Genomic DNA, 25,488 nt, shown 5'->3' on the forward strand with positions numbered 1-25,488 from the left:
TTGTTATGCAGGACTAAGAAAGGGAAAGTGGAGAGGGGCTGGGGGAAGCTTCCTAGGGGGGTTCGGCTGTCAGATATAGGTCAGGATTGACCTATTTGCCAGTAAGGGGGGGGCAGGGGTGGGTTTGGGGGGGGGAGGGTAGGGGGGAGTCCAGGGCACGGCATGGCAGCGAAAGCTGGAATTTTTCACAGGAGAAGAGATGGGAGGAAAAGGGGATTGGGTTAGGTGCTTGGGGCCTGAAGGAAGGAAGGCACTAATTGGTGGTTGGCATAAAGTAAAAGAAGCAAAAAATAATGGAAAAATGAAAATAAATGTGGTTATTAAACGCATGAGCATAGATGGTAAAAGTCTAAGAACTTATTTATGGTGACTAGGTATGTAACATGGAATGTCTGCGGTCTAAATGATGCCCAGAAAAGGTTAAAGGTCTCAGTTGTATTAAGACAAATGAACGTTGATTTTATTTTCTTACAGGAAACACATGTTATGGTCTCACAAGAATATTTTTTGAACCAGCTGGATTTTCACGTATTAGTAAAGTCGCGACAGGGTGTCAAAAAGAGGGGGGTAGCTATATTAACTAAAAATAAAAATCTGTTAATAAGAAGAAAGGCGCAGGATCAATGGGGGAGATGGGCAATGGTTGAGTGTTTGATAGATGGGGAGTGGACTACGTTAGTAACAGTATATGGATCAACCGAGGACGACCCTGAGATCTTCCAGTTTTTGGATGTGTAATTAGCTACATGGGCGCCTAGAATCATCTTGGCAGGGGATCTTAATATTAATGGTGCCGATGGCCTGGGGCTGGGTTCATTTGGTAAATATCAAGGTAGGAAGAGGAGAGTAAGTCAGGCGCTACAGAGTTTAGTAGCAAACAACGCTTTATCAGATGTCTGGGGAAAAAAAAGGGCAGATAATTAGGGTTTTACATATTACTCCGCTCCGCACAAAACCTGTGTAAGATTGGACTACTTTTTTGTTTCTAGTACAGTTCTCTCTGACTCGAGGATAGAAAGACTTCCGCGGATCCTTAGTGATCATAATCCCCTTGTGCTCACAATAACTAAGCCAACAAACACTAGACACCAAAGAATGTGGACTTTTGAAAGAGGGCTTCTACAAGAAGATAAATATGTGGAACATATGAAAAAATGGATTAGGGAATTTTTCGGGATCAACAGGGGTAGTGCTGCTACAGGGGTAGTCTGGGATGCTTTTAAGGCGGGGGTTCGGGGTGAGACGTTGAGCTTTAACTCTTTCAAATGAAAGCAGGAACTGTTGCGGAATATAGAATTAGCCGGGGCAGTACTCAAGGCTGAGGAGGAGTTGGAGAAGTGTGTCATGACTGGAACCCCATTAGACACTGTTATGATAGAACTGATGAAAGCTAAAGGGGAGGCAGAGGGAGATATTGCCAGAAAAGCTGTGAAAATATACACAACAAAAAGAGAGAGATGTCATGAGTTCAGTGAAACAGTAGGGAGAACGTTGGCTATACGAACAAGGCAACAAGAAGCGTCAGGCACTGTGAGAGAGATCAGGGATACCTCAGGCAGGACTCATACAGACTCAGAGGAAATAAGGGAAGTTTTTAGAACTTTTTATGAGAAATTGTATGACGAACCATTGGGGGGAGATATCCGGGGAATTAGAGACTACTTGCAGGAGATCCCGGTAGTTAAGTTAATGGAGGAGGATGCAGAAGGTCTGGAAGGGGTCTTGCAGGTAGAAGAAATCAAGGATGCTATCTTAAACCTCCCTTCAGGGAAAGCAGCGGGTCCTGATCAAATCCCAATCGAGTTCTTTAAAGTGTTTTGGAATACCCTAGAAGGGGATATAATTAAGACAATGCAGCAGGCACAGACAGGTGAATCTATTCCTGGATCATGGGGGGCCGCGGAAATTGTGATAATTTTGAAAAAAGGGAAGCCTCCGGAAGAACCTGGATCGTACAGGCCCATCACCTTAATGAATACGGATACTAAGGTATTCTCTAAAGCGTTGGCAACAAGATATGCCAGGGTAATAGATAAGGTGGTGAGTAGCAGTCAGCATGGTTTTATACCTGGAAGGGGCACCACCCACCACACACGTAAGGTGATAACCCTATTTGATGCCACAGCAGTCACAGGGGACCCAATGACAGTTATGCTGTTGGACGCAGAAAAGGCATTTGATCGGGTCTCCTGGGACTACCTCTGGCGGGTAATGGAAAGATCAGGTGTTAAAAAGCGATTTGCTAAAGCAATCCAGGCACTATATGCAGATCCAGTGGCTTCTGTGCGAGTGAATGCGGGGTCCACAGGACAATTTCGGATAAGGAGAGGTACGAGACAGGGGTGCCCTTGCTCAACGCTTTTATTCGCCATGTATATGGATCCATTGATCCGCAGAATAGAGATGTGTGAGCTAATAACACCGCTGCCTACACGTATTGGCCATTGTAAGATACTAGCATACGCCGATGACGTGGCAGTGATTACGCCGACCCCTATGGAGGCTATAGTGCAAGTTGAAATTGAGGCACTGAGGTTTGGGCAAATTTCGGGCTACAAACTGAACACGGCCAAGACGCAGATAATTAAAAATTGCCATTCTATCTGCACTGATAGCCGAGTGGTACAGGCAGGAACATGCCTAGGGGTAACTATCTCGGCTGATCTAGATAGCTTAGTATAAAAAAATAACACCTTTTATCAATAAAGTGCGGAAGGATTTGGATAGATTGGACAATTTGCATCTTTCTATTGTGGGGCGGACGAATGTAGTAAAGATGTTGGTCTTACCTAAGTTTTTGTACTTTTTTAGAGCAATAACCTTATTATTTGAGGCCAAGCTGTTTAAGAATATCGAACATATGATTAATAGATTCATCTGGTCAAAGGGGAAAACCAGGAGGGCACTTAAGTTTATGACACTTCCACGGGAGAGGGGAGGGTGGGCACTGCCAGAGTTAAAGTTATACTAGTGGGCAGCAGCTTTACAATACATGGCAGGCTTAGTGGGGGGGGGGAGAGGCTGAAGGCTGGACTGAGTTTGGTTCATTGGCAATATACGGACTAGTTCTGGGACCAGAAGCTGAAAATGTGCTTTTGAAATATACGGAGGCTAGCTATTTTAAAAGGACACGGTTTAAGACACTCATTGCAGCTTATACAATTTGGAAAGCTTTTTCTAAAAGATTTGGGCTGGGGAAGTATAATTTTTATACTAGATTGAAAGATAATCCAAATCTTCCAGAGGTGGTATTTGCCGACCCCATTTTTACGGAGTGGGAAAGGAAGGGAGTCAGTAGGGTAGGGGATGTTTTGGGGGAACAAGGGGTCTACCAGTTCTCTGAATTACAGACAAAGTTTGCTCTAGATACTAGACAATTTTACAAATATTTCCAAGTAAGGAGTTTTTTGTATAGTAAGAAGGGGGACCGGCGGGCTTCAGCAAAAACCCTATTATGGAAGTGATTCAAGCAGGGGAGGACTGTACAATAAAGAGGTTTTATGCTGAATTGATAATTTCAAAGCAGGATGATATGGAAAAATGGGCAGACAAATGGAAAAATAGCTTGGATATCAGGGGGGAAAGCTTCTACATGTCTCTAGAAAAGGGATATACGTTGTTGTGCTCGGCGCCTCTCCAGGCACAACACTATAAAACTATATACCATCTATATCATACACCTGCAAAGATAGCTCAGTGGGGAGGCACAACAGGGATTAGCTGTTTTAGGTGTGGAAGCCTGGATTCAGATTTGCTACATGTGTTTGCAACATGCCCTCACCTGCAACTGCTCAAAAAAGGCATCGAGGGTTTTATAAATAGGGTATTAGGAATCGAAATTCTCTTAACCCCTTCGATAATCCTTCTGGGAGTGAACGAGGACGAGGGGCAAATGCAGGGTGGGGAGGAATTCTTGTTTGTAGCTTTGTCAGTTATGAGACTTTGCATAGCATCTGCATGGTTAGACCCTCTCCCACCTTTATTTCATCATTGGTTGGCCAAACTACTAGCAGTATATAACTTGGAGACTGAGATATATTCAAGGAAGGAGAAAAAGGGAAGGAAGCTTGCTAAGCAAATTTGGGGTCCCATTACGCGATGAAAAGAAGGGAACATGGATTGAAGTATTAGAAATGTATCTGTTTATTGTGTGCTGGACTATATATATGTGAGTTTTTGATGTTTGCCTCAGTCCCCTCTGTTTTCTATTGTTTGGTAAATTTTGTTTAATCCTATTACTAGATGTTAAGTTGAAGCGACTCTATGTATTAGAAAGATTTGAAGTATGTCAACTGCCTTCCCCTATGACTGTATTGTGGCTTATTATTTAACAGAGAAGAAATAATGAAATATTTTATATCTAGCTCTGTTGTAACATTTGCCGTGCCCTGCACGTAAAACTGAAAAATTTCCAATTAAAAAAAAAAAAAAAAAAGGTCTAAATTTAGACATCAGCTCTAAGTCTACCATTGTGAACAGGGTCCTACGTCACTGTTTTGTAACCTCTGTTGGTGATAGATATAAAAGTGCAATTAGCATTTTTATTTCAAAGGCAAATTGAGTATTGGTAGAGTAGAGAATACCTAATGTTGATTTTTTGCAGATGCACCCATAAGGACTGTTTTTGTTTTTAAACAGATTTTATTTATTTTATGTAACAGTTTCAACACCATGCATTTCAGTCAGTCTCACCAGTTGCAGCATAATACACAGTATTTAACAGCTTGCCATGCTAAGATCAATGCATAGTCATAAACATGCATTTGGCGACACATCTCTAAACATTAGATCTGCTTCAACTTTTACCATATCAATAGTGCCTGAATCGAGTTTCCATAAGGCGCCATTGAAATAACACCTTGTTTTCCTGTATGAATATATATTTAGTGCAAATTGCACATTAACTGGTTCGCAAACCAGGATGCAATCTGCGATTCAACCTATCTACTAATAGGTTCCATTGCCAACTATATTCACAGGGTGTTGCAAAGTAACCTTCCCAATGATGTTATTTTGGCAGGTCACAATTTAAGACCTTCTGTGATTAGCTGCAAATGAAGGGATGCAGGCCTGCAGACTTCTGGCTCTGTATTTGCAGAGTAGTGAATTAAAGAGAAATGAGGTGAATAGAAGGTTACACTGCTTTGCTTTAGACAAGTGACTAAAAAACTTTCCAGGGCTTTAGCTAAGAAGGGATGGTTTAGTACAGGACAGAAAGTGCATAAACGATTAATTTGTGTTGTCATCACTGGGATAATGGATACGTTTCAGGCCTTAAATCAATCTCAGAGATGTGCTTTGACAGTATTTGTCAGTATTTAGCGATAATTGTGCTCTTAGACAAGATAATTACTGTGATGTAGACTCACTTTACACGGAACTATCACTTTGCTAGTTTTAATTCATCGCATATCACTGCTCCAAGGAAGCTGTCAGCGATGAGATTCTGTTTGTAGATTATCTCAACGCCTAGATAACTCCTCAAATATTATCAAGGAGTCAGCAAAGATCTCTACTAAATATTTTAGTGAACACGAGGGATAAAAAACAATCGCTGACAGCGGTATTAAATGTATAATTGTAGATAGGGATAACTGTCATCAAGGAAGAGGACAGTATACAGTTATGTCTGACAGGTAAATCGGCATTATATGTTAAATAACATATACCACAGCCAAGTTCTTTTAAATAGCTGTCAACAGATCACCTTGTATATTTATTTGGCACACACTGCTCGTAGGTTTCTGCATTGAACATTTCATTTGCATCTGTGTTAATCTGATCTTGATACCGGATTGATCGCAAAACTGCAACATTTTTTCCTGTTTTGAATTGTAACACAGATGTGTTCAGTGAACTGTACAGTAAATATAGGTATGCACGTTTTCTGGGATTATTTTTACTAGCCTTCACATGCAATAGCCAAAGCTAATCCGCGGTTAGTTTTGCTGTACGAAGCCACAGTTTTTAATTATGAAACTTTGATAGCGTTTTATTCGATCTCCTTTGTTAATCGGATATTCGGTGAGGTGTTTGTGTCCCGCACACAAGCCACTTTTGTTAATTTGAGGATTTTGTTTCAAAATATCGAGCACAAGTATTTAATAGCTAGGGTATCAGGACCAAAATACTGAGAAGGTAAGCATACTTATGTAAGTGTAGTTTGGTATTGTGAACTCCATATCTACATGACTTGAAATTATATATCGTAAAGTTGCATATAAGTGGAGTTTAAAATAGTAAGTCTATACCTACCTATATTTACTAACATTCACAATATTTTGGCATTTGATATTGTGGCTTCAACGTTTTAATAGCATTATATTTAAAACTGAATAGTCTAATGGTATAGCAGTTTGGGAACACGTCTTGTGATGCCGAATTAGAAAACGTTTAATTGAGGAGGTGGACCTCGTTCACTGTGAAGATGGCCACCCTGTGCTAGTGTTGTGTAGCCAAGTCCATTCCTGGGCCCTAAATTTGCTCCCCACGGGCGCGATGCTATAAGAGAGAAAAAAGATTTGTGGGAGAAGAAAGTGCACTCACCCACCTGTCAGCTGGCCGACGGAATCTCAGAATGCCTGTATGTCTGGCTCTCCATCTCCCATGCTGCATTCATAGATCTCCCCAATTGGGTGCAGCCACAAACTGAGTAGAGGGATGCTCACCTTTGCTGCCCATGGCTGTCACAGTGTATGGGGCCTATGCTGTATTAGGGAGGAAGCCCTGTAGATTGAGACCAACATAATTGAACAGGCCGCAACTGACATCTCGATGCCTGAGGAGAGCAGGGCTTACAACAGCTGCCATCTTAAGTGTATGAGCAGGATCAGGGTAGGATAGGATAGGGAGAAAACTGACACTATCTTTAAACTTGGAAGAGGTAGTATGGGTGGAGTGGCAGGCAGTAGACCAGCATTACAGCAGGGTGTCTTGTAAACAACTATAGCGCTCCAGCCTCAGTGACCATATTAACCATCAGGACTGCAACACAAGTGGGTGACACCTAAGGCTTGATCTGTGGCTGCCACAGGGCCACATTTATGCCCCTCCAGCTTTGCTCTCCAGATGGCTTGCAGAAACACATAGGCTATATTGCCCTTTGCACACATTAAGGGCTATGGCAGCTCGTTCATGGCTCCATGCTATGCGCTGCATCTATTTTTCTTCACTTTATGTCGCTCGACCTGGATAAACTTGTGATGTAGGCTGGGCTGTTGAAGGTGCCATATATAATGAGGCAAATTACTTATACTGCTTCTTGTTCATAAGCAGACCTGAAACAGGCACATTGGAGGCAGCAGGTTTGGCCACCATGCCTCAACAGTTCTCTTGCTTGATGTAGGTGACTGACTGAAGACTTTCCTAGCATCCATGTATTTTCTCAAAGACAATACAGGACATTCAAAAACAGCTTACAAGGTTGTTTCAAAGATGCCTAAAGTTAGCTTGGACATCATAAAGAAGGGGATCTGGGACTTAGGCCAAGTTAATGCAAACTTGAAGCACCATTTCATGGAGATGGTGGATGAAGTCAACTCCACAAGACTGGTTATTGTGGCATCCAACATGAGAATGAATTCTGCAGGGAGACACCCAAAGATGGGTGAAGATTGACTGGAAAGAGTTCCAGACTTGGGGCAGTTATGAAAGGCAAACTCACTGATATGGAAGATCACTCCTGTCATGATAACATTAGGCTATATGAGGTGGATGAAAAAGCACAGAAGGGTGACATAGTTGGTTTGCAGATGGAGTTGCTCCTCTGTCTCCTACATACTCAGTTAGACCACCTCTGGAGTTCCAGAGAAAACATAAGATTTGTCCCGGATACTCAATGGACCTTTCCTTCTTGAGGGTCAGACTATCCCTTTCTTTGTGTACCACTCATTAGACACTTATCTTACACAAAAGACATTCTTTGGACCTCAGGTCCTGCATCAAGTAATGGGTTGTAAAATACATTGTTACCAGATTGGTGAGGATGGTCATCATGGTGAATGGTAAAACCCCAAGAGTTGCCTAACCTGAATAAACTGGAGAATTTTCGAAAATCTGTTGGCTTCAAAGCCGTTGATACATAACTGCTTGTCTCAAGGCAGTTGATTCATCCCTTAGCCATAATGGCTCTACCCATCTGAAAAATACACCCACTGATAGACCGGGTAGAATATGCTCTGACAAGGACAGTCTGCATGGAAATTTTAAGGAATTACACAGGGACAGAGACACATCCAGGTCCCAGATTAAGGGCAGAATTCTCCCTTATCAGCAGACTGCCTAACCACATGTATATGCCTTAAGATGTGGTTCAACAACCTGTGATAGAGGGTAATTTGTAGTAAATGGGGGAGAGGCAGAAGGAGAAGTGGATAATGGGGACTTAATATTAAACAATGGGAAATTAACGGAATATTAAGGAGGAGGGACATGCTAATACACAACACACACCCACAAATGAGTAAGACCATTGCAAGTCACAAACTACAGTTCTAAAGTTACTGCAGCCCTAATAGTGACAAAACAGGCTAAAAATGTACTTCATAGCCAAATATATACTTGCTAGCCCTATAGAAAGCTGGTAATAACAGTTTGAACTCTGCATAGGACACTTTTGTGTTTCCTTGAGCATTGTCAATTGTACACCTAACAAAAATCCAATGATAATATACTTTTAGATGCAATAGCCCCATTATGCAGCTGTCTTCATTATGAGGAGATGCCTCACTAGACCAACAGACGAACAACAGATGCTGTGCTTCAGTCTTCTTGTTATTAGTGTACACTCATAGTGGAGGTCAGACCAGTACTATCCTCTGAAAGTATTAGCACCACAGGGCAAGGGAGCTTTTTGGTTGACCCTCCTATCGACTATCCTACTTAATGTTACTAGGCATACAGGAAGTTAGTTGTTAGCTGTGGTAAGGTATGTGTTCTAACCTTAGTCAGAAGCATATTAGAGGGGAGGGTTAAGCCTATCTTTGCTAATGTATATTAAATCCCTAGTATATGTTTAAAGATTTAGAATCTGCTAGGACTTGTAATGATGAATGTTGACATGTTTCATTGGCAACACAACCTGTGGCAACTTCATCACTACCAAAAGAGAATCGACGAGCTCAGTGTAGGTGCCTCTCAGAAGCATCTGGAAAGTAAAAGGGAAAGAAGCCTTACTAGTTTATCCTAAAACAAATATACAACAATCTCATCTAAACAGACAGTAAGGACCTTATTTACAAGTGAGTGGCGCAGCACTGCAAGTCATTTGGCAGTGCCACGCTGCATCACTTTCAAAGCACAGGGACGTGTCATATTTACGGCAATATGCTGCATCCCTGTGTTGGTGCACAATTGGCTGCCATGCAGCAGCGCAGGCACCCATGCATCAAGGAGCATGGGTGTATGCATTTTAGGGGAGATTATCTTTGTGCAGGAAGGGACAATCATGTGAGGAGTTTTCCTCTTTCAATGTGTGCTGCAGAATGCTACTGGGGAGGCAGAAGACTCTGATACATTCCCAGGTTTGCAAAATGTAGTAAATCTGGAAATAAGACAGAATCCATGGGTTTTGCGTGGGACAGCAACAACCATGGCACGCCCCTTTCACGCAAAGTGCTGAGTGAATAGGGGCCTTAATCACAGCCGGATAACTTTGCTTGGCCTTGTAAATATGGAGCACCACACTGCACACAAGTGGCGCAAGGGGCTTATAAATAGGCCACTAAATTTGCAAATACCGGAACCCAATCGGGGAATCTCATACCAGGTTTAAAACACCCAAAAACAAATCCATCATTTTTAGGACCTGATGAAAAATAAATCAGTGCTGTTTACATCTCTATTAATTATATACTTGTTAGTTTTTTCAGCGGAAGCGCATTAATATTAATTTTCTAAGGGATATCTATACCCAAAACACAGAGGAAGAGGTGTGGCGCCGCGGCTTGGGCGACTGACTCCGGAATCTGGGGATCACGGTTCAATCACCGGCGGCAGATTAGCCCAGCACCATGTGACTCTGGATAATAGCTTGCTTAATCTTCCCGACGGCACCCAGCTCCTAGAGACCCTTACGGGTGATTGTGCGCTTTACAAATGTGGATTATTGTTATTATCTTATGTTTTCATAGTTCACATTTGATTAGTGTACAATTGTAAACATGTATCACAGTTATCCTTCAATGTACTTTGAGAGACAGTGGGAAAAGTATTAAGGAACAATCTTATTAATAGCCATACCTTATTGTATATATAACACTAGAGCATTCTCACCCGGGTCGGTAATCTCAAGCATAGAATCAGAAACAGATTAGAGTCCTTCTGGTGAACTTTACTTTGGAAAGTGACCTGAAGCCCACATTTTCCAAAGCATAGGATGTCCGAATGCTCTCTTTAAGTGGTGGTGCGGGGGGTCATATGACATTATCACATGCAGCATTGATCTAGCCACGTTGTCTTAAAACGTTCTCATTATTGTGATAAAGTAAAAATGTTGTGGTCTCCCCATTTTTTTCTGAATTGTATTGCTATTTTTTACACTCTTTACACTGGGAAACATATGTTCATTCCCCTATGTATGAGCTTTGGCCCAACTATCAAACCTTTAGAAATTGCCTAATGCCTCAGTGGCATATTTAACTCTATATTAAGACGAGAGTATGTGGAGCAAACTACTCCCATGCCATAGAAATTAAATGAAACATGTGAACTGCAGTGCATACAGAGCCATCCACTAATGTGACAAGGAAGACATGTTATCAGGACTTCTATTGTACGCTGACTGCTGCGGTTTAAACCTGCAATCTAACCTGTCAAAATGCCCCTCTTGACAGGGGAAAAATCCTTCGTTCAAACATTAAGTCACTGATCAATAGGCTTTGTAGCCCAGAAAGTAGGGTGCATGGTATTTAAAAGCAGAACATGTAGAAGTGTGATGTTACAGGGTAAAATATTCTTTCTGCTATCTCAGGGTTGGGACCAGTTGGAAAAATAGTTAAACCACTTTTAAAAAATATTTATTAGAAGCCCAATCCAATGGTAAATATGTATTTTCAATACATATTTAGAAAAAGCAACATTTAGAAAGTTACCTTTTCCTGCCTGAAGCTTCTGGAGACTAATTACCATTGACTCTCCAGCAGCTGTCAAATACTTGGCTATGACCTTAATGAGGTGTTGAGAAATTCTTTTAGAGCAGGAACAATGGCCTGGTTGTGAGGAGATGTTTTTCTTCCCCTACAGGACGACCAGTTAGGATGGGCCGAGATACTTCATTAACTTTTAAATGGGCCTTTCCTTTCACAAGAATATGTAAGGGGGGACATGGAAAAGGGAACACTTAGCTTTTCCAACCAAACTGGCACCAGACCTAGTGGTAGGAGAGCTACCCCTAGAACCAGGTTTAAGTACCCACAAACGAAGGGACTACTTATTTTCCTGGATTCACCTCTGGGAAAGCACACAGGCACACGGAAGAAAGGGTTTGCCGACCTTGGATTTTAGTAGGAAGGTGGATTGTGGGGTTGTTTAAAGGAGAGCAAGAAGAACTGCTGAAAAAGTAGCTAAGCTTGCACCGGGTACATTTGCCACATTTTTTATTTATGAGCCAGGAGTTGAATCCACCCACTAGCTAGTGCCAATCATAAACGTAACACCCAATGCACCCTCCCGAGAACACTCTCCAGATCTGTAGAAGAACAGAAGAAAGACTGTACCTGTTGTTTGTGACCTATTGGGAGACGTGAGGGCCTGGACCTGCCCCCACTAATACCCAGGACAAAGAGGTGAACTCCAAGCATCATTTGGCTGACTTCCTGTGTTGCTACAAGGACACCACAAGCTGCAAGAGAGCTTTTCCCTGAAGTACCCAGCTGACCACTACCTACTGGACCTGGACTTACCCTGCTGTAGGCATCTGATTGGGTGAGTCATGACCTTCAAGTGCTCGACTTATCCTAAAAACTTTAAAAAGGGACTTTGAAAATGTTTAGACTTCCAGACCTCTGGAGTACTAGGAGCCAACCCCCAAGCCAATCTGCCCAATTTGTGATTTCTCTGGTCTGAAGAAACAGGTTTCTCCCACTTCTTGTTTAAATGATAGCCAACACTATGGTGCCAATTGGAACCCATGAGTGGCAGGATTAAATGATAGCCAAAACTGCGGCAGGTATGTAGACTCATGATGAGAAAAACGCATGAGTCGCAGTGTTAAAACCATGTAATGGCAAAAAGCCGTTTTTATTACGACTCCCTTCCTTTTCATCTCATGTTTTAGATTGAGTCAGGTGCTTTGCAGTGAATCTCAGGATATCAAGGTTTTTTTAGATTCTCAGCACCTAAAATAAGCTAAGGTATGTGCAACGATTTTGTAGCCATCTTACAAATGCTAATGAGGCAAGACCTGAACGGGTAGCCTAACTAGAATTTTGTTTGAACAGGGCCAGTTCAGCTTGTTCCCCCTTCGCCTTAACAGTGGCATACTTGAAGTAAAAACGATCAATCAGCAGGTAGGGCATTTTTGGTTTGTGAGTTCACTGATGAGAAGTGAGTTATCTTGAGATTGGAGTAAGAGTAACACATTTGTTTTTATTTTGTAGATCATAACAATGTATCCATAATTCAGAAGCCCTGTTGAGAGCCCCTGGAGGTCTTTTGGGGTTCGAAACGCATTGGCATGTATTATAATTGACATTAAGACCACGATAGAAGGGTTGTTAGATTCTGAGTAACGTTGAATGTCATTGGGGTTGCCAGTTTCAAAAACTGACTTGTACTTACCAGCAATAATGAATTAAGTTGTATGGATCAGTATCAAATGAGTCTTTGGTTTATGAACTACATTGATGTTATTGTTATTTGTTTTGTGTCAAATGTATGTATCATGTATTGTGGTAAATGTTGTAAATATGTGAATATGTGTAAATAGTGGAATTCATTTGATATGTGTTGGACCAGAATGATTAGAAGTCTTTTTGCACCTACGTTCCCTCTAATGTATATAATTTTGAAAAGATAAAAACAAACACTAAAAGAAAAAAAAGGTTTAATAAATAACCTAATCATATGCAATTATTGAATGTGATTATTGCAATACAGAAACTGCATGAGTTAATCAGAATACCGGGTTCCCTTTCGTTGTACTTAACTTTCTAACAGTGGCATTTTCAAAGTTGTCATTAAAACTCCACCTTTACCAATAAAGAGGTTTTCTCATTGCAATTTCATAGATACCAAACATGAACTGTCTACCTGGTCCCAATCAGAATTTAGCACTTATCAGATGAATTCATGCAACCCAATTTTATCCTATTGACAGATAGGTCTCACAGTGGTGAAAAACAAATGTAGGAGTTTTTCGATAACCGGACATGTAAAACCTAAATGTACTTGTCCAACCTTCTAATTACAATGCACCCTGCCATACGGCCTACCTTGGGGGTGACTTATATGCAATATAAAGGGAGTTTAAGGCTTGGCAATTTAGTTATAATGCCAAGTTGAATTGGCAGTTCAAAACTGCATTCAGGCTGGAATGGGAGGTCGGGCATGTTTTAAGGTGCTACTTAAGAGGAGATATAATAGGTGCTGCTGACTCACTAGTAGCAGTTAATTTAGAGGCCCTCCGTATATCGTATACCACTCTCAAGGGACGTATAAGTATATTACATATGCCAAACAGGTGTAAGCCAATCCAATCAGAATTAGGGGAGTGAGCCCATGAACGTAAGCATTGGTTAGTAGTGGTGAAATGCGGAGAGCCAACAAAAACACATTTTAGTACAAAAATGGAGGTAAGTACGCATACTGTTTGGGGGCCACCACTAAGGTTCAAAGGCCTAACAGGGCAAGACAGAAAAGCCAAGTTTGATAATATATTCAGATTCTAGTGCATCATTTCTGTAATCTATTTCCTCATTTCCTTCATAGATATTTTTGTGCCCTGTCAAACAAAAAACCTTTTTCAATTTACGATCACCTTTATGTGCATGTTTGAAATGTCTTGCTACTAGGGAAGTATCATCGCTATTATTTATTACTCTTCTGTGTTTTCTAATTTGTTTCCTTCTCTTGCAAGAAGTACTTCCTATATACTGTTTGAGGTGAAGAAATTGTATAATCTAGACTGCAAAATGAGTGGTGCATGTAATTGGCTTGTGTATTCTTGATGTTTAATGTAAGTGTTTGATCGCGTTTGTTTCAATGTTCTCAGAATTTTAGTCAGTCACATATTTAGACCATTGTTTAAAGCCATTTTCAGGTTTTAGCCAGATATCAGCTAAATGATTTTTACATAGCTGTGTACAAGAAAATCCTGAAGAAACTTAGGACTCCTAAAGGTTATTGAAGGATGTTTCAGTATTTTACCACCTGTTGTGATATAACTCTTTAAAAGATCCCAATGTTTCCTAAGAATATGTTTTATTTACTGGGATTGTGTACTGTGTGTTGTAATAAACCTTAGCGGGTCTGATTTTCATTATGACTTCCTAGAGAGTTGATGAAACAATAGCTCCTCCATTGTGTTTTTTATCAACTTTCTGGATTGCATTATCAATCTTCTGTTGAGTTACCACCATTCCTGAAATCTCAAATTTTTCTTTCTCTTTCTTAAAAGATTCTTTGTAGTTCTTAGGAGCTCTTCAAATGACACTTCAGTTTAGTTGGATGATGGCTTCAAGCATGAAAAATTCTGCTATGAGTGGTAGGTTACTGGAATAACTCTGTTATTTCTCACTCCCAAGGCACAGGTCCTAAATATGAAGTAGGGGGGCTAACCGAGTTAGGCAGTATACAAGTGACATCATGGAGCATGACATCACAGCATGTGACATTTCACTTGGCTTCACAGGAAGCGACATCACAGGAAGTGATGTCACAGCCTATGACCTCTCAGATCTTAACACCTCAGACATATGTTTAACAGTTCTATCATGAGTATATTTGAACGTGTTACGCAACCCCAACAAAATCTAGACCTCAATTTATGAATTTTATTTTATTTAAACTCTGCTACTAACAAATTGGCAGCAAGAAGAAAAGTGCCAGTAAATATGTTCTGCTTAATTGGCTGCAAAGTCTACATTTTAAAATATCCTTTGGGGTCAAGAAACCTGCTGCAGAGATCTTTGTGCGCCCACAAATCTCAGGGAATAATAATAAGGAAAAGCTAACTCTGGAGAGCAACACATTTGAGTGAGAAATCTGTATTTTTTTCTAGTCCCAGCTTTGAATCAAAGTAGCATAGAGGGTTAACATGTTTCCTGCCAAGCACATCATTTAACATGGAGATTACAGATTTTTGTTTATGGAACTCGGTAAGTGGGTTGCTGCTTTTAACACAAAGATTTTTTTATTACTTGCAATTAATACATTGTAAGCCTTCAAATATAGCACAGTGAGCTATGAAGGACATGTGACTCCTACACCTTGTAAGCCTCACTGTCGTAACACATTCCTTACATTGATTTACACACATATGATTCATTATCAATGTATAATGTTTACATGTGATGGAAAGTGCTCTGACACCCTGCGTTGAGATGACAAGGACTATAAAAGAAAAGATCACACAAAATAGTGGCATTTAAATTGTTTTTTGAGTAAATACTGGGACAGACCATCACATCTGACATTTTTACAGTTAATGTATATCTCTTATATGCAGGGACTGAACAAAGTAAAAAGCATGCCTCTCTTAAGTACCTTTGAAGTTATAAGCTGTGTGCCTTTGTTTCCCCTCCAGTGCATGTAGGTGTGTGGCACCGGGTAGCTCCCAGCCATGATACTCGAACAAATGAAGACTGATGGCCCCTTAACTTCGGTCTTTTTTTTGGTCCTAGCTTTAATTTTAAAATAAGAAAGCCCCCTCCCCCCTGCATGTTGCTGCTGGGGAAGAAAGCAGACAACATGCAGGCGCTACTGAAAGTGTGCCTGTGTCTGAAACCTACAGCCGAACGAATTCAGCAGTATGAAATAAATGGAAATGTTACTATTATGATGTTAATAAACCACAACATTTTTTCATAACTCCCTATAAAGTATAATTCATCAACATAATGCAGATAATAATATGCTGTGTCTTTTAATTATCTCAGAAATGCCTAGAACCTGCTCCTCCCACCCGGCTGTGTTAAATTGCCATTTACCCAGGAGCTACGTTATGCAAAACAACCTCAATGTGGCTACACTCAAAACAGAACTGGCACTCACCAATAATCTGCAGGTGTGGATTTCAAGAGAAACCAGACTCAGTTGCCATCCTAATGCATTTTGGTCAATCTGGACCATCTTTGCAAAATTTTAATTAATTTCACTTAACTGTTTTAATAGTCTTAGACCCAGACACATATGTTTAGCTATTTATGAGCTCTTTGGTGGAGCACTTCACGGGATTGAGTTTTTCTAAAGCTCAAAGCAGAAAGCTTCAGCCTTTTGACATTTGTTTGGAGAGTTTTATTTTGCTGCTCAGGTGGAAAGTCATTATTCCTTAAGCAAATATATTATATGTACCATGTAACATGAATGTCTATGTCCATGTACCTAAATATCAAGCATAATTTTACGTTATTGTTAAAAAATATGATAGTATTATTTGATATACACAGCTTAAAATTACAACTTCTTGGCAAAAACAATTAAGGCGGGCAAGTGCATCCATCTCATCAACCTACTAGCTCTGCAGTAGTATTGTTTATTGCTTGATAATTTGAAATAATTACAATGTGCATAATTACAAATATTATAAACCATATAAAAAAGCCTTGCAGTCGACAGAGGATGCATCAACTAGAAGACATCAAGCAGTGAGATGTGACAAACAATAGTCCAATCAAAAAACGCAAAGTGCTAGTGTGCAAAATATGAACAGCATCTAAAATCATGTTCTTGCCACTGTTTGGGTTTAGTCCCCAGCTAGAATACTTCGAGTTGGACTCATTCAGTAAATGATGTATAAGTGTGATTTGAACTGACAATAAAATACAATATTAGCTATTGAGGAGCTGATGAGCATACTCCATCTGTGCAGACGTTTTTCAGTGTTATTTAAAGGGCCCTGTGAAGGAGACCATGGCGATCCCTACCAAAACATAAAGTGCTAATGCCTATCAAGCAGCCCACTGGAGAGATTTCCACCTCTTGCGCCGATTATATGGAGCTCATAGAAACCCCCTGAGCCCATCATCAAAAGTGCAACCTTTATAAGGTACAGTTATATAAAAACTAAGGTGTTAAAACCTACCAATAAAGTCCCTCTAAGCACAAATTTGTGAGAAAAAAAAACAACACCCAGGCACCAGGCAGTTCCCAGTAAGAGTCCTATCCCTCACCCAGCTGAACAATATCAATGCTCCTCCATTTGTTTGGATACATAAGTAAAGAAACTCACTGCCTTGCAGGCCAATTTGGCCGAGTTTCATTTAGAAGAGCAATTACTGCCGAGCAACATGGCATAACTAGAAGAACTCTGAAGGCTGGTCATACAACTTTTCTCCTTTAGGCCAAAAATACTCGGGCACACACAAAGCATATGCAGCAAGCTTTCCTAATTGATTCACATGGCTGACAGTCATTGTTGGACCAGATCTGCTTCTAGTTAAGGACCAAGGCCTAGATGTATCAAGATTCCATTTTGCGAATCTTAAATAGCGATTTTTAGCGAATCGCTATTTAGAATTCGCAAAATGGAATGTATGTAAAAAATCGCTTTTATTTAGCGATTCCTTTTTATTCCTTATTTGCGAATTCGCATTTTGCAAATTCGCAATTAAGGAATAATTTCCAATGCATTCCTATGGGCCAGGAGGCCCATAGGAATGATTGTGAAGGAATTCTCAAATTGCGAATTCGCAATTTGCTAATCGCAATTTGAGAATTATTTCAAGGGTGCAGGGGTGTCTCAAAGACACCCTGCTGCACCCCTGAAATGTACATGTGTGTGCATATGGCGCACATACATGCCCTAAGGGCATGTGTGTGCGTCACATGCCACCCTAAAAAATGTCAATTAGTGCATTTTTAAATGAATTCGTAAATTAACATCAACTACAATTTGGTGTTAATTTGCGAATTCTTAAACATAATTCGCAATGTAAAAATGCTACATACATTGCATTTAAGGAATCGCAAAAATAGCGATTCCTTAAATGCTATAGCAAAATAAGGAATCGCAAATATTTGCGATTCCTTATTTTGCTAATTTCTCATACATCCCAAAAGATGCAAAATGTCCGTTTACGATTCGTAAAGGCCGAAATTCTGCGAATTTCGGCCTTAACGAATCGCAAAAGGCTTGATACATCTAGGCCCAAGTCCTTAGATGGAAAAACATCAAGATGAATGCACAGCTGGGCATGTTTCATGGCCGCAGAAAAATGAGCAGTCAGGTGTGGCTTTGGGACCCAGGCGGCATAGGATGGCAAAACTGCCCATGGATGACGTTTAATGGCAAATTCTGCCTTACCTAGAATTTGTGATAGGAGCTTTGCAGCTCAGTTAGCGTTCCATATAAAGGCAGCATATTCCCTGCCAGCAAAGGCGGGTTACTGTGATGGGCTGAGAGGATCTCAGCCTCTAGCATAATGTTACTATGGCCCCGATCCTTATAGGGCCCTGGTTGAGGAGCCCAAACTGTAGCCTGAATTGGGCTTGCGATGCATGCTGTAGTAACTCAAACAACTTTTAGAAAAGGTTTGACTGAAGTATATTTAAGATGGCCACACCATTACACTTCATCAATTCAGAGCCGTAGGTGATCAATGGCATACACTTTGCGCTAATGACCTGAAGAAGATGGTGGGACGAAGTGTTATGTGTCTTTTTGTGTATTGTTTTAAATGCAAACACATGTTTGCTTGCCGTTGCTCTTCTGATGACGAGGTGGTATTTGAATGTTAAATGAGCATCCATGTAGACACCTAAGTACTTGTAAGATTTAACCAATTCTAACACTCGGGGCTTTAGTTTGACAAAATAACTCAAGAAAGAAATCACCTTGGTTTTTCTGTGGTTGAGTTTCAAGCATAAGTTTTGACTCTATCCCCTCAATTGGCTAATTAGGCGCTGCAGGCTTATTGACGTTTAGCTGAGCAGGAGATGTTATCTACCTATTGGAAATATCTTAGTTGTTCCTTGGCCAGCCTGTGGGGATTGCTCACCACTTGGGCCAGATGCCTATTGAGGTCAGTCATGTAGATGTCAATTAGACACAGGGCGGCTAGAACGGACACTTGCTTCAGGTCAGTGTTGGTATAGATCTTATGTGTAGTTCTGCGACCATCTCGGACCTTGATTTGTACCCAGATGTGGGTATATAGGTTAATAATTGCGTCCAATAGTTTTGGCTGCACACCCCAGTGGCCCATTTTTTCCACAGCTGTCCCATCGGTACCATGTTGAAGGCTGGCTTCATGTTGATGAAGCAGGTGAAGAGCTTTTTGGATTTTCCCTTTGCCTTTTCTACAAGAAGCATGACTGCCAGTAAGTTTGTTGTAGTGTTTCTGTCTGCTCCAAAGCCGGTCTGTGTTTTCGGAATGTTATGTGCTTGGTTGACCCAGACCTCCAGGTCCAGGAGCAATTTTGAGACATAAAGATTTGCCTCTGCGTCTATTAGGGTGATTAGTCTGTAATTTGCAGGACTTGAGTGAGCGCCTGATTTGTAAATTGGTTGGAGTATGCTGCCACACCGCTTTGCCATTACCACGCGTCTTTTACAACGCATGGTAATGGCAGCGTGGTGTTTTGACCGCGTGGTCATGGATGTTCCCCTGCCACACCATCCATCCAGGATGGAATTTGTTAAAAATGCATGCATAATTACCAGCGGTGTGAGATGAATGACACAGGATGAAGGGTCTTTTTGAATAAGGTATTTGGTATGATGCCCCCTCAGACCTAAGCCTTTTCAGAATACATACAGCCTCTGAGTGGTTCCGTATAGAATAAGGCGACACCAAAGATGGTGAGTTTGAGGGAATGGAGGATTTGAGGTTGTTATGCACAGGCAGGTTGAACCAGTGCTGTTCCACTTCTGACGTCAATAGCTGGTTCAGTTCTGCCGGGGAAAAAACTGGGGCAATGTGCGTTGACCAAGCAGACTCGGTAATGTCAGTGTTGTGATGTTGATGAATTTCGTCCAAACAGTTTGGAATTTTTTTGTTTGCTTGCCTGTAGCCGTTTGGCCCAAATGCCCATCTGGAAGTTGGATTAAGCAGTTCAAATCACTTTTTTAATAAACTTGACTAATTGCAAAGATTTGGGGTTTAGTTTCTCTGTTGGGCTGTGGGTGCAACATCAATGTACGTCTGATCTCTGTGTTAACTTGGCTTTTCATTGTTAACAGTGGTGGCAAGAACCAATTGACCCCCAGCTCGTCCGTGGCTTTGCTTAGTGGAGGGTTTAGTTGGAAATGCAGTGATGAGAGCCTTAATAAAACACTACCAAGACTGTATATGGGATTGGATGGTAGTCGTGCTCATCAGCTTCATTTGAAATGTAAGGTGACAAAGTCATGGATCCTTGGAACCAATGAGTCTTTCCATCCAGACGCCTCAGATTGAAAGTCTGTGCAGACAAAGGTGGACCGATTGCCTATGCCAAAGAATTGGGCACAATGGTCACTCTCCACTCTGGGATTCACAGAGAAACTGCTGATCCATTGAAATAACTCAGAGTCTACTACAGTTGAGGATGGAATTTCTTCTATATGTCAATCTGGTGAATGCTGCTGGCTGATAAAGGGGAGAATGCCTGTTTAGCGTACATAACCCATGGTTTTGAGTGCACTGATGCACGCCTTTCCATTATGGTCTGTTGTAACACGACAATGGAATGTTTGTGGATTGGGGAGGAGTCTTCTAGTGTGAGCCTTGGAGTAGATTCATATTAAAGTCTGCAGACAGCACAACATAAGCTTGTGGATGGATAGATTGGAGTGTTTTGAGCTAGCCAATCAAAATTTTGATTTTGAGCAGATTTACTCTTCTTACTTGGGTGGGTGTATAAATTCAAGATTAACTGCAAAATTTTGCTCTGGGGAGGGGGGTGCTGAGAATTTAACACAGAGTAGACCCATATCTAAATGTTTTTGGTCCCACGGAAGGTCTGTGACGATGTAAAGTGAAAGCCCCCCCTATTCGCTTTTCCTGAGTTGCAGACTTTCGTAGCTTTGCTTTAATATTCTTTGAAGCCTACAAAGTGTGTCAGTCTCTTTATCCAAGTTTTGAGTACTGTTAGACCTGGCACCTTTGTGTGGGTCTCCCTTCCATTTTTGCTGCTGCCTCATGTGTTTTTGCTGGTGTTAGATGTTTTGGGCACTGTGCCACTGCTGTCCAGTGCCACAGTGCAAGTGCTCCCTATTGTAAATTGATGTATGGATTAGTGGTTCCATGATTGACTGGTTTGGTTTACCTGTCAGACCGTAGTACAGTGCACCAGGAGTGCCCAGTGCTTGTAAATCAAATGCTGCTGGTGGGCTTGCAGCACTGGCTGTGCCACCCACAGAAGCAGCCTGTAAAAGTGTGCCTAAGGCTTGCCATTGCAGAGCATGTGCGCAGTTTAGTACTGTCATGTTGACTGAGTGCGTGCAACCTCTTGCCAGTCCCTAAACCTTCACTTTTCTTCATTTCAGTCACCCTTATGGTAGTCCCATGGGCAGGGTGCACTATAAGTATAAGGTAGGACAAGCTCTGATGTGTGTGGCATGTCCTAATAGTGAATTACTGCCATTTTCGGTTTTCACTATTGCAAGGCTACCTATTCGCCATAGGCCAGAATGGGCAATTAGATTATTACATTTTATAATCCTAACTGACTCAGGGAACATGGTAGAAATTTGAGTTTAGCATGCCTGATTTCAGAATGATAAAATACATATTTTAGTGAAGTTGATTTTAACTTTCTGTGTTTTTTAGAAAGTAGGTATTTTCTTGTCTAACTATCCAAGCCTGCCTCTGCTAGGTTGTGTATTCCTTGTCTGGAGTTTGAGTGACAGGGGGTGGGGCATTCCAGGAGACAGGGTGAGTCAGCCCAGTGGTGAATAGAAAGATCTGCTTCTATATGGGTGGGAGGAGTTGCACCTGGGATCTGAATAGGGCTGTGCCGTCTCTCCACAATGCTGGCTCCACCTCCTGTGGTGCGTCTGATGTCTCTGCCCTGCACTGTGAAAGGAAAGAAGGAGTCGTGTAAACAGAGTGTTCCAGGACTGACCGGAACTGGTTTGGACTAGACAAAGGCCTCTTTGCCTTCAGAGAACAAAGAGAAACTGGGTATAAAGAGGGGTCCCAAACCCAAGAGAATTAGATCACTTTCGGGGCAACAAGAAGAAACCTTTGCTGAGGAGTGGAACCAAAGAGACTGAGGAGAGACTATCCATAAGCTGAAGTGCTGCTTGGGGGATTGGCCTGATGTGGTTGTCTGACTGCCAAAGAAAGAAGAGAGGAACTTTGTATGTACTTTCATCAACTTGTGTAAGGATCTCCAAGGGTTTGAGAATAGAGCTTGCCTCCTGCTGAAGTCTCAGGGACAACAGACTTCACCCACCATCTCCCCAAGAGTTCTCTTGAAGTTCCTGCAGTTGTGCTGGACATTTTAAGGACTTGCCTGTTGCAAGGAGCTGGAAGCGCGACTCAAGAACAGGAAGCGTATCGCCGAACTGCCGCTTCACAAAACAAAGCACCTTGCATCGCCGGAGAAGAGGATCGATATCGCAGCAGACGCTGCCGCATCACCTGGAATTGTGTCGCAGGAGAAGAGGATCGAAGTCGGATCAGACGCCGCCGCATCTCCGAGAAGCGTGTCGCAGGGCCTGTCGTGGCTCATCGCCGAAAAAGAGGATCGACGTCGCAGCATACGCTGCTACATCACAGGTCCTGTCACGGCATGCATCGTGTAAAGCATCTCCCATCACCGGAGAAGAGGATCGACGTCGCAGCAGACGCTGCCGCATCACCGGGAAGAGTGTCGCAGGGCTTGTCGCGGCTCACATCGTTGTGGAAGCAACTCGCATCGCCAGGAGAGAGGATCGACGTCACAGCAGACGCCGCCGCATCACCGGGAAGCGTGTCGTATCAAGAAGAAAACATCATCTTTCTTTCTTTGCACCAGATCTTCAACGCACCACCGTCCTTGCGTGTAAGGGACTACCGCATCACCTTTCCTGCAACACTTTCGTTGCCCTGCGTGTCCCATCTTAAGGTACATTGACTCAAAGTGTCACATTTTAAGATCTAAAGAGAACTAAGCTAATTCTACCATTTTCAGTACAGTATTGTGGATTTTTGTCGTTTGTGGTCCTGTGTTAAATCTATATAAAGAATACATATTTTTAATATACAACTGTGTGGTGTCCATCTGTAGTGTTGTTACTGGATTACTGTATGTGTTCACAAATGCTTCACACACTGCCTCTGCACTGTCTGCTCATGCCAAGCTACCAAGGGGTTGAGCAGGGGTTATTTTGGGAGTGTACCCCCTCACCCTGACTAGAGGCATGGGTCCCTATTTGTCACAACTGCCTACCTGTGCCAACTAGAGACCCGCAATTCTAACATGTACCAACAGGAGGTCAAAGTCGCTTAAAAAGGTTATGAATTCATTCTCTGCCATCTCACTACTATGGCCATTCACACTCCAAGTGCAGAATCTAAATGGCTGGGCCATGTTGGAGGCCTTGTGCTTTGGGACTCATGCATCCCTTTTGCAGGAATACAGCGTTAGCTTCTGAGTTCCAGTTCTTGCTGCTAATTGGACTCTGTGACAGCCTGACTGGAGGGTTCATGTTATGTGTATGCCTTCCCGGCTGTTGCTGGGTGGACTAGGCCAATTACCCCCTTAACAATTATAATGAGTATCTCCTGCAGCGCCAGCAATGGCAGGAGAAATGAACTTTGATAACAAACAGGTTCAGATTACCTCATGTCAATGCCCCATGGTGAATCTTGCAACCTATGTTTCCAGATGTGGAATGTGCTACCTGATATTAATCGCTCTGTGGCATCTTTACTTTCCATTGTAGGTCATAAACTCTTTCACACTGAGCTGATTATGCTTGGAATAGCTTTTTGCATGCCCTTCAACGGTCTGTTGGTGTTCCTAGAAAATTCATTAAACAAAGATCACAGGAGCACTACTTTTACAAAAAAATAGTAGATTTTCCCTTACTTGCACTTTTATACAGGCTCAGATCCTTTTCTTTTTGAATTGGAGAATCAAACAATCTATTTTCTAGCATTAGTGCAGAGTATATCTAAACTCTGATGCAAGTATTGTATGTAGCAGTCTATTTCTTACTTTGACTCCCAAGAAATAATAAAGAAACAAATGAAGAACAAATGTCTTACAGCACTGCATCATGGTATCTAAGACACTAGGGGCCATATTATCAAGAAAAGGCGATACATTATCACCGCTTTATCGGCAGGAAACTGCAGCTAAAGCGGCGATAATGGGCTTGATTATATGCCCTTGTGAATTCCCATAGAAACAAAGGTTAAAACCAGAACCTGGGCTTCTATGGGAGTTCACAAGGGCATATTATCAAGCCCATTATCGCCGCTTTAGTGGCAGTTTCCTGACGATAAAAGAGGCGATAATGTATTGCCCTTTCTTGATAATATGGCCCCCGCTTTCTAGTTACTTCCTCATACTGTGATTCCAGGAAAGACTACCGATCGAAAGTATCTAATCCAATCAACACTATGTATGGGGCTATTAATCTTGAGTACATACACAGCAAACAAGAAACATCCAGCAAAAATCAAGTGCACCACAGAAGCTGAACAGAGGATCTTGACGGACCTACAAGAGAAGATGTGAGAGGTGCTAAGGTGAAAAATCACTGGCATGTATCAAGCAATCAACAATAGACAATGCTTATATAGAAGGAAACCTTATGCAACAACTGCCACTGAGGAATGAGTTAACACATCCTCTTGGAGTTCTGCATGAAGGAGTCCAAGTAGGAGGAAATAAATAATAGGCCTCCATTTGAAGGTCTCAGAGACAACAAAAACAAAACATAGAAAATGCTTATGAATACATGCAAAGATTATTGTGAACCAGACAAAACACATAACGAAACCTGAGGAGTAATCCTAAAAAGGCAATAGACTATATCAAAGAAGAGCAGGATGGACACCCAAGCACTATGCTAATGCAAAGTTCTTCAACCTCGTTTGTCTAAGCCACCTTAGGCAAAATATATTGAGATTAGGTCCCCTTCCAAAACGTTTTGACAAGGATTGGGGGAGCAGGAGGTGCAGGACTGAGTGAAAGGGGTGTGGCTCATGAGATCATTTCAGGGGCACTTTTTCTGAGGCTCATGAATCACACTGAATGTAAATGGTATTAAAGAGCTAATGCATCTGCGAAAAATTGAAATTGACTAGAAACACTACTCTCCCTATGGAGCTCTTCTGCTTCTTGGCCCCAGTGCAAATGCACTTGTGCACTGTTGGAGCCATATGTTTCTGGCTGGCTGGAATTCACCAAAGC

This window comes from Lissotriton helveticus, chromosome 5_1, assembly GCF_964261635.1.
Source record: "Lissotriton helveticus chromosome 5_1, aLisHel1.1, whole genome shotgun sequence".
NCBI classification, from domain to species: Eukaryota; Metazoa; Chordata; class Amphibia; order Caudata; family Salamandridae; genus Lissotriton; species Lissotriton helveticus.